This window comes from Cricetulus griseus, chromosome 6 (genome assembly GCF_003668045.3).
Source record: "Cricetulus griseus strain 17A/GY chromosome 6, alternate assembly CriGri-PICRH-1.0, whole genome shotgun sequence".
Classification (NCBI taxonomy): domain Eukaryota; kingdom Metazoa; phylum Chordata; class Mammalia; order Rodentia; family Cricetidae; genus Cricetulus; species Cricetulus griseus.
The window spans coordinates 40,283,673-40,294,605 of NC_048599.1; the positions used below are offsets into that span (position 1 = coordinate 40,283,673).

At 37.5% G+C, this 10,933-nt stretch overlaps 1 pseudogene; it reads left to right on the forward strand.

Moving 5' to 3' along the window:
- The window catches only part of LOC100774142, a 48,332-nt pseudogene extending 38,561 nt beyond the window's left edge, over positions 1 to 9,771 (forward strand).
- Positions 9,772 to 10,933: the final 1,162 nt, after the last annotated feature.

The following is a 10,933-nucleotide window of genomic DNA, read 5'->3' on the forward strand; positions in this document are numbered from 1 at the left end:
TTGAAGGACCACTGGAGAAAGGGCCCATATCTGTTGCCATTGCATAGATTTTTATGATCTGTACAACTATGGTGTATTCTTTTTTACTCTCAATGCAAACATACTGAATATTTATATTTATATTTCTTTGTCAGCTCTAATTTTGAGAAGCAAATGTGGGCAGGAGTTTCATTTCCTGCCAACCACATAATGCAGGCTTAAGTGTCATAATTGGAGTGAACTTCATGGGTCTTTAACTTCTGATTTGGAATCTAGCCACTCTCAATATTTTCAAGTAATAACAAAAATAAAATTAGAATCAAAATGAAAACTAGTACTTCTCCTCAGAATTGAAATATAACCAATAAATGAATTTACTTTTTCACTGTGCTTAAGAATGTATGCCTAAATTATTTTTGTGAGGTCACAGTAGAAGGCCTAATCTATTAATGAAATAAAGTGGCTCAAATTAAGATGTGAGCTTGTTTCCCACAAGGTTGATTTAGCAGATGGTGTTGGTGCCCCAGTAATGGTGACATTCTGCAAGCCAACTTGTTCTCTTGGGTCTGCTCTCTGCTCTTGACAAGCAGGCCTGAAGCACTGGGAACTTCATGCCTTCAAGAGCATATTCCAGCCAATGAGGAAAGTTGGTACAGTTCTCCATTAAGGAAGGACAGCTATTGAAGTGTGTTCTCTTCTGCCTCCTAGTGCTCTCCAATGGTAGTAAGCCCAGGTGGTCTCTAGTGTATCCTGCAGTCATCACACACTATAGCTAGCTTCTCTGCTAGCTTCACTACTTGCTCCATGCTTCTTCAATCTGAACACATGTAATTTAGCTGCACCTAAAACCTAGATTCAAGTTTAGGTTCCATAATGTGAGTTTACTAAGACTCAAGTCCTTATCAAAATTGAAAATTCTGTGTTTGAGGAAAAATAGTGTTCTGAGAATCAATCTCTAAATGTATAAATAAGCAAGGGTGACGGTTTGCCCAATGAACTGTGGAATATAAAAACTGCTATAAAAGGGAAAAGTGTAGATCAATAGTTCTCAACCTTCTAATGCAGTGACCCTTTAGTACAGTCTCTCAAGCTAGAGTGACCCCCAACCATAAAATTATCTCTGTTGCTACTTCATAACTATAATTTTGCTACTGTCATGAATCATAATGTAAATATCTTACATGCAGGATATCTGATATATGACTCCCCAAAGGGTCACAACTCATAGGTTAAGAACTACTGGGCTAGACATTTTAATCAAGAGATTTGTTGATAGAAATTGTCTGGGTTTTTTTGACAGTATGCTTATAAAGTTCATAATTTTTATCAATGATATGTATGTCAATTAGGGTTTCTATTGCTGTGAATAGACATCGTGACCACAGCAACTCTTATAAAGGAAAAGATTTAATTGAGGTGGTTCTCTTAAAGTTCAGAAGTTTAATCTATTATCATCACAGTGGGACATAGAGGCATGCAGGCAGATGTGGTGCTAGAGAAGTAGCTGAGAGTCCTGCAGTTTTCAAGCAACAGGAAGTGGTCATAGTGTCACACGGAGTGAAGCTTGAGCATATATAAGACCTCAAACCCACCTCTATAGTGACACACTTCTTCGATCAAGGTGATGCATACTGCAACAAAACCACAACTCCCAATAGTACCACTCCCTTTGAGGGCCCTATTTTTTTCAAACCACCACAATACGTGAAAAACAAATCCACACAGGTTTAACAGGTAGGTGTATGATGAGTCCAGCAACAAGTCAGTTGTTCCCCATCAGACTTAGAGTAAATTTTAAATAGAAACCTTTTTTTGAGGATATTCTTTCCCACCCAGAACCAGTAAGCCAGCACATTGGGTAGAAACGGTCATTTAATCCAGTAGTGTCTTTCATAGGTTCTACAAGAATTCTTTAGTGACTGCTGGCTTCATTATATCTATCTGGACAAACTAAAGTTATGTGTTGAGGTAGATCATACAAGTCCAGTGCTTTTTATTCACCTTCAAAAAAGAAAAACAGCCATTCAAGTTAGTGTGTAAGTGGGACAAAAGACCATTTGGGGCATCCAGGTGTGGTCTCTCTCTTCTACCAAGCAGTGGGAGCATGAACATGGGAACAAACTTAGATTAGACTTAAAAGCATAAGTGTTGTCACTAGTCAGCATTGGTAAGCTGCATGCCACTGAAAGGACAACATGGTCTCCTTTCTTGGCCTTGGTTTCTTTCTGAAATTAGAAAATCCCTCCCTCTTTAATTCTGGCCTCTAACCACAAAACTAATTTACTATGCAAGTCAGTGATGGGAATTGTCAGAGTAAGGGCTATGATAATCTCCTGGAGCTTAAATATGTCCTAAGTGACAGATACTGGCTTGAGAAATTGTGCTTTTTGTAATTCAAAGGGCTCTTAACCTAAGCCCTTTAAGTAATTTCCATAATCCCTTACTAGTATATCTTATTTTCAGCAAAATCAGTCAAGAATCTAGGAATTTAAAATGAAAAGGGAAGAAATATATAAAACCTCACAAGGCATTGGTGGCTAGACAATAAACTGAGAAGCACTCATTTTAAAAGGATGCATGTTCTTATCATCATGCCAGCAGGAAGTATATATAACTGATACAGTGGTCTCAGTAGTCTATAAGTGGGTAGAGGTAGGACTTCAAGCCTGTCTCTAATTCTGTACTTCTATTCTCTGATGTGAATACATATATTCTCAGGTTTTTTATTTGTAAGTGTATTTTTGGTCCATTTACCATTGCTATGACAAAATACATGAAGCTGGATAATCTGCAAGAATAACTGCATTTAATTCATTTTACAAAATGTGTTATTTTGCATTCATCTTCATGAAGGATATTGCATGAGCACTGACTCCAGTGAGAACTTCTGAGAAGACAGCATCACAATGACAGATGCCTATATATGAGAGGGAGCGGACCATGTAGCAAGACAGCCATCCAGAGAGTGAAGAGAAAACCTTCCTCTTTTTATAATTATTCACTCTCAAGAACTAAAAAGGATCCTAGAGGAATCACATTAATCTCTTTCATGGACTTTACTTTCGATGACTTAATAACCTAATAACCTCTCAGTAAGGGCCGCCTGTTAAAGGCACCCACTATTTAATACACCATGCTGAGAAACAAGCTTCCAGTATCCAAAGCCTTGGTGATCAATCCACATCCAACTAGGGATGGATTACTCTCCCTTCACAGGTCAAGCACACGACCTGTGACCTCATGCTTCTCATTCCCCACAGTATGTTGTACTTATAATTCTTCACTATAAAACAAGTGTAGACATATAATACCTTAGCCTAGAGAATGAAATGCTGCTTCCTATTCATACATAAGAAGGTAAGCCTCATGAATATTCAATATTCTGATAACCAGGACTCCAACCAATGTTTATGGAACTCTAACAAACAAGTAAAATTTCCCTCTTCAAACATTCATTTACTTTTTACTATACAATAATGTTCATTGTAATACAAAACAGAAAGATCTGTAGAGAGAAAGGTAAAGTTCCTGGAGATGCGCACAAGCTTCATCCCCATCATTGACAGATGATAAGGGTTTCTGAGAAAATGAGTGTCAACTTTCTATAAGGACTTTGCCCCTAGTAAGTCAACCAAACACCACTGGACAGCACTGCCCAGGAGGAAATGAACAGTATAAACTGAACTCTGTGGGTTACTTAAAAAGAAAAAGAGGACATGAAGTTGGAAAGGGTGTAGGAAGTGGATCTGTGAGGAGATAGGAGAATTGGAGGGGATGTGATCAAAATATATTGTATGAATTTTCAATAAATTAATAAAAATATATTAAATAAATTCAAAAATAAGTGCTACTGAACATTAGACTTTTGATGCTTTAAGAGATACTTGTGGAATAATTAGTCTTCTATTTTTATATGTTAATATAGCCATGCTTGCTTTCTTCTATTGGCTATTACTATTGTCTCAGAGTTTCTGCTCTTTCTTTTTTTTTTTTTTTTTTTTTGGTTTTTGAGACAGGGTTTCTCTGTGTAGCTTTGGAGCCTGTCCTGACACTCGCTCTGGAGATCAGGCTGGCCTCAAACTCACAGAGATCCACCTGCCTCTGCCTCCCGAGTGCTGGGATTAAAGGCGTGTGCCACCAACGCCCGGCTCATTTTCCTTTTAAATTTGCAAATTGATATACCTTAGATTTATTTCATTTTGTCAAGCTATGGGAATATCTATTTTCTTCTACAAATAATTATCAAATAAAGTATCTCTTGATAGTGAATTGAAATCCAAACATTCCTTTAATCTAGTTTGCATTTGTGTTTGGGTCTATTTCAGGGCTCTTCTATCCATTGTTCTATTTGTCTGTCATTCAAAGAAAATATTCTGATCATAATGACTACAGTAGGCTGAAAAAGGCCTCCTCACTAGAGCTATGTGAGCATTAATGTTGGACCCTACATAATTGTAATTGATCTTACTTGGTCAAAGAACCTTTGCAAATGTGATTCAGTTAAGGAAGTGGACAAGGAGAAATGACCCAGGATTGCTGGTGTGGTATCTGTACCATCACCTGCATCCTTATAAGACAGATAAGAGTTCAGCTAAAACACAGAGGAGGAAGCAAGCATGACTCAGTAGGCAGAAACTGCAGAGATGGGGCCTCAGGCAGAGAACACTGGTGCCAGAAGCTGGGAGAGACAGACACACACACACACACACACACACACACACACAAAAGAGGCCCCAGGCACCCTTAGGCACACCTTCGCTTCTGACTGCTGGCTTCCAGAGCCTGAGGAAATGCATTGCTATTATCTCTGGCCACCAGATCATGTGGGAATTTCTTGCGAGAGTAATAGGAAACCAATGCTGTAGCTCTTTTCAAAAACAGAATTTTAATAAATGATGTTATGTGCTGAAGAAATAGTTCAGTAGTTAAGAACACATACTATACAACATGAGAACCAAAATTCAGGTGCCAGAACCCATGTAATAAGCCAGGCATTCCTTACATGCATGTAATCCAAGCTGTGCAGAGGCTGGATATAAGAGAAACACTGAGGCTTCCTGACTTTCAGCCTACCTAGGAATAATTAGTTTCATGAAGAGACTTTGCCGTAAGGGAATAGACAGAAAGAGAGGAAAGAATGTCTTATATTCTATTCCTAGTCTTTATTCTTTTTCAAAACTTTCTTGGCTTTTTAAGTCACTTAGTATTCCAATATAATTGGAATTTTGGCCAGGTCTAATTCATATTAAAATTGTACTACATCTATCTATTTCATTCAAGTAAGTTGGTACTTTTAAAATATTAGTCTTTCCTTCCAGGAATATGATGTTTTTCTTTCAATTGACTTAAATTTTTTCTATACCCTTGAATATTATTTGAGGGATTTTTTGTCTTTTCTGAACTATTTTTCCACATTTTATAATGAGTCTCTTGTTTTTGTCAGCAATAATAATTTATTCCTATTTCTAAATTTCTATTTCTCTTATAAAGATTATTGGTTTTACATATTTATGCAATCCCATGCATTCCAAGTTTCCATGATCTTACCTGATCATCCATGTTCATTGCTGCTCTAGTCACAATAGTCAGAAAATGGAAACAGTTTTGATGTCTATCAACTGATGAATGGATAATAAAAATGTGGTACATTTATACAATAGAATAGCAACAAAATTATTATCAAATACTCAGCTAAATGGATAAAACTGGAAACAATCATTCTGAGTGAGGAAGCTCAGATCCAGAAGGACAAACAGTGAATGTTTTCTCTAATTTTTAGATATCAGATTATAATCGTCAGATCTGTGCATTCCATTTGGAATACCCATAGAGTTCAGGAAAGGAGGGGTCATGTAAGTTGTTTTCAAGAACACAGTGACATAAAGGGTTGAAGAGGAATAATGAACAGAAAAGTTAAATGGTGGTGGGGAAGTGGAAGGCAGAGAATAGAAGAGGGATAACTAACACCAAAGATATTTCATAAAAGTTATATGGAAACTTTGTACTGTAGAAGCTTCTTAAAATATATGCTTACACATGTATAAAAATAATTTAAATTGAGTTGTCCTATAATTAGACAACAATGCCCCCATTAGAAACCACAGGCTAGCAAATAGAAAGCCTAGTGCCAAGAATAGGATCTCTTTAGGGTTTATTGGCTATTGAAATCCCAGAGACTATTGTCAATGCTTCTGGTTATCCTCTGAAAAACCTATTGATGAATACACAGCATGCATTAGTCATAGAACATTGATAAATGAAGCTGGTACTGACTTGGAAGCCTTATCACTATGGATAGCTTTCGCATTGCTGAAAAGTCCTATGCACTCTAACAGAGAGAAATGTAATCACAAATCTCACCTACCTGTGGATCCTGTGAGCTACAATAATGACCAGCCTGTTAAGACAAACCTACTGGAGCAATAGTGGTACTAGTGTCATATGAGTAACCAATCACTTTCTCCTTGGATTTAAGGATTTTCCACATGTTAAACCCATACCTATCTATATAAGTCATAGGTCATAGTGGAAAACCTATTATTATTCTGCTAGATGGTTTATATCATATAGCTGTAACCAATTCATAGGCCTTTATACTGAATGTTCATTTCTCCATTATTTTCCAAATATTTAATATACTGTACAATTTCAATTTAATTTCTTTATTGATCCAGTACTATTTAGAGGAGAAAGCTCAGTTCCATGTAATGTTCCTTCTGGCCTTTATATTCCTCATTTCTTGTTTAATTGTATATATTCAGAAAATATAGCAGGTAAGATCTTTATTTGGGATGCATTTATTAAGGTTTTCTCTGTGGCTAAATATGTAATTGGTATTCACAGGTATTCCAGAAAAATAGGGAAAGCATACATTTCCTCCCAACAGTTTGCAAAATAAAAGAAATACATTCACTCCAGGGACTTCATCTTATCACGCTTTGTACTAAATTGGGCTTCTCGATTATAGTATTCATTACTTGACATTGCTTCCAATTTTTTATTTATTTGACATTTGGAATTCATACAGCTGTTTATCACCAGCTAAATTACCATTGAGCTTTGTCAGTTTCCTTGTATTTATAGTCTGTTTGCTTTGTATGGTTTCTGTTTCACAGATGAGATTTTGATGCATAAATTTATACAACTGCTGTACCCCTCATTGAACAAAACTTTGACCATCATCTATTTTCCTTTTCCCTGTTTAAGGTTTTGTTCCTATACCTCATTCATTTTTTTGACATTAATATTTTCACCTTAATTTTATTTTAACTTTATTTCTTCACACATTTTTTTAGTTACAGTTTTAATTATCACTGTTTTATCTTCATTTAATTTTATGTATGGCATTTTAGATGATTTATGTTTATTTGAATAATTAATGTTTATTTGAATTGAACTGATGTAACTATACACATTATTTTATTTGCTCTTTGTTACATTGTGTTCTTTTCTTTTCCTTTGTAATTATAAGCTTGTAAATCTAGAACTATTTTACTCTTGCATATCTGTACTTTGAACATTCCCCTATTTAGAGATCCATGTCATGCATCAATTAGTGGTTAGATTGTGTCCTTGAATATTTTCCTCATGAAGTTTCATTTTTTAAGTCATATTTCATCCTATTGGCTGAGACCTTGCAACTCTGAGCCTAGATCATGAATAGAAAATACAAACTCAAGCTCAGTTTATACTGTTGTATATTCACAGCACAGATTGCTTTTGTGACCCTATAAAATATTGAGATGTTTTACCACCACAAAGTAGGTAATGAGTTCTTTAGGGGCATCAGCTGTCCTCTCATACAGCTCAGTTCTGAAACTATCTCTTTGAAACATCAGACCCTTCAGTCAGCTGTTCTGTTTAGGACATGAGCCACCTCCAGATAGGAATCATAAGCTCTAGGTTATTTCACCTGAGATTCTCGTAAGGTACAGAACAGGTTCTTATAATTCTCTTTAGATTATTATTATCTTATTATAAAGGATATTACAAAAAATAAAGAAATGAAATATGGGGGTCACATGAGCATGCAGGTGCAGCTCCACGCAGCCCACTCCCTTCAGGAAGTACAGACTCAGAGAAAATGGTGGCAGGGGTCAAAGCAGAGGAGGCTGAAGTGGAAGTGAAAGAGCCCAAATGGAGAAAACACACCCTGCATGCTGAGTAGCCACAGGAGCTCCATGTCCAAAGGCTCCAGCTCCAAGACCCACTCAGAATAAGAATAGGAAGGAGAAAAGCATAAAAACAGGAGGCAATAGCTTTGAACCACAAGCCAATGGAATTAAAAGAAACAGAGCCTTCATTACCAACATACCTCTTGATGTGAAATAGTCACTCAAAGACCTGGTTAAAGAAAAACTTGGTGAGGTAATATACATGGAATGTGAAAGCTATGACTGGTGGGGTGGGTATGGGAGCAGGTGGCCCAGAAATGATTAATATCCCACCCAGTATCCTAAATAATCCTAACATCCCAGATGAGATTATCCATGCATTGCAGGATGGACAATTTGGAAGCAGAGCATTTGAAGCAAATCTGGATTAAAAGTTGGCTGGAAGAAACTGAAGGAAGTATTTGGTATGGCTTGTGGGGTGGTCTGAGCAGACATTCTGCAAGATAACGATGGCCAAAGCTGTGGAATAGGAACTATGACTTTAGAATAATAGCTTTTGGTGCAAGCTATATCTATGTTTAATGGACAGTTGCTGTTTGATAGCCTGATGCATGTGAAAATGAATTAAAGAGTCTTAAAATGGGAGATTTTCCTGGATGCCCACAGTAACTTTCCCATGGACTTGGTGGCATTGGCATGAGGCTAGGACCTAGAGGGAAGCCTACTGATATCAACCACCAGAAGAAAGGCATTGAAATGGGAAACCTAGGTACTCTAGGAATGATAAACCCAGGGCCTCCAGAAATGGGAATGGAAGGCACAGGATTTAGAATAAATAAAATTGGAGAAATGGAAGGAGTCTTTGGTGGTGGTATGGAAAACATACAGCAATTTGAATCTAGAATGAACATGGAAAGAACAAATGAAATTGTAAGCAATACTCTGAAGAGAGAAGATATCATCTCAAAGCAGGGAGGAGATGGAAGCAGAGGTAGAGCCAGTGTCCCTGGGATGGAGAGGATGGGCCCTGGCATTGAACAAATTAGAAGTGCTGGCATGGAGGGAAAGGGCACAGGCCTCTGGCATGGCATGGATCAGGTAGGCTCTGAGATTGAGCATATGGGCCTGTCTTGGACTGAATGATCTCAGTTGAATGAATGGGCTCTAGCACTGAGCACATGAGCCCACTAGGCCTTGACCACATAGCCTCCAGTACTGAGTGCATGGGGCACAATGGCTCGGGTGTGGGGTATATGGGTACTGGCATAGGCTTGCCCTGGAGCAATGGCCATACCCATTGACCATATGGACCAAACCATGGGCCCTGCCATTGAGTGCATTGGCCTGAGCATGAATCTCATGGGCCCCACAGGCATGGAAGCCAGTCTGGAACATATAGGCCCTATAATGTATCATACGGCTACTGGCCTGGAGTGCATGGGAACCAACAACTTAGAGCACATGAGCCTTGAGAGCATGGGAGTCAACAGACTTGAGCATATGGGCCTGGAGCAAATGGATGTAAACAGCCTCAAGCACAAGGTCCCTGCCATGGGCTCAGCATTGGGTGCTGGCATTGAGCTAATGGGCCTAGCCATGTATGGCACCAGAAGGGGCTAGCTTTGACCAACCCATTGAGATAGAGTGGAGCAACACTGAAAGCAAGAAAAGGGGGTAGATATAATAATATACATGTTCACATCATCCCAGGGACCAACTTTGAGGTGATGTTTATTAGCTAACTGGTATTGTTACAATAACTCTTTTGCATATTTTCTGAATAGATATTATATTATTTATAAAATAAATACTATAGTAAATAATATATAATTATATATAATAGTCATATCATAATATATTCATACATATTAATATATATACATGTATATATACATACATATATATATATGGAGAAAGGGACTCGAATCTCACTTTATTGTGGAGGCAATTGAGGCTCAAGCAAGGCAGCTTACCCAACACTATACAGTTAGTGAATCATGAATACATAAGTATGGTTCAAGTATTCTGACACCTACCATGGTAATTTTAAATTACCCATGTCTAATAAAACTAGCCTGTTGTCAACAGGATATGCTCTGGAATTGACACAGCTCTGTAATTCATGTGACTTCTGTTAAAAGAATTCAGATGAGACATGGCTCAGTTTAGGAAACAAGTTATTCATTACAGAACAAAGTAGAGCACTCTTAAAGAGTGAGAATAGAAAAATGGCCAGAGACCATCATGACAACCTACATTTTAGGCAGCTTTATAATGTTTCTAAGGTCTCTAGGTCATCTTTTTCAAAGGATATTGTTCTTTCCAGGTATTGGCAGTCCCATTCAGATGTTAGGGATAATATAGTGTGTCTTAGTCTTTACCTAAAAGGCTCTGGCTTGGAGGCCATCATGTAAGATTTAAATAGTTAGCTATTATTGACTTCCTAGGCCATTCATGATGTCATATCTCCACACAGAGAAAATATGGCTCTGATCCTGCTCTTTAGGTCAACAATCAGAGTCCAGCAATCTCAATGTTGGTTTGACAAACTGCTGATTATGAAGGAGAGGTCCATGCATAGTGACTGCCAGACCTGCTAATATCCAACTAGCTGCCTAACACTGGATTTTTCAAAAGTGCAATTTGCTTTACTCAGTTTCAAAGAAAAGAGGGTAAACTATTTCCACAGAAATAGAAAAACTAAATCTCTTCTCTCGTTATCTTAACAGCAAAAAAAAAAAACCCCAAAAAATAGAATTTTCCAATACTTGATAACTAGTCCTTTCATGAAGACTCACCATTGATGTCATTTTTTCATTATATCTTGTATCATCCAGGTG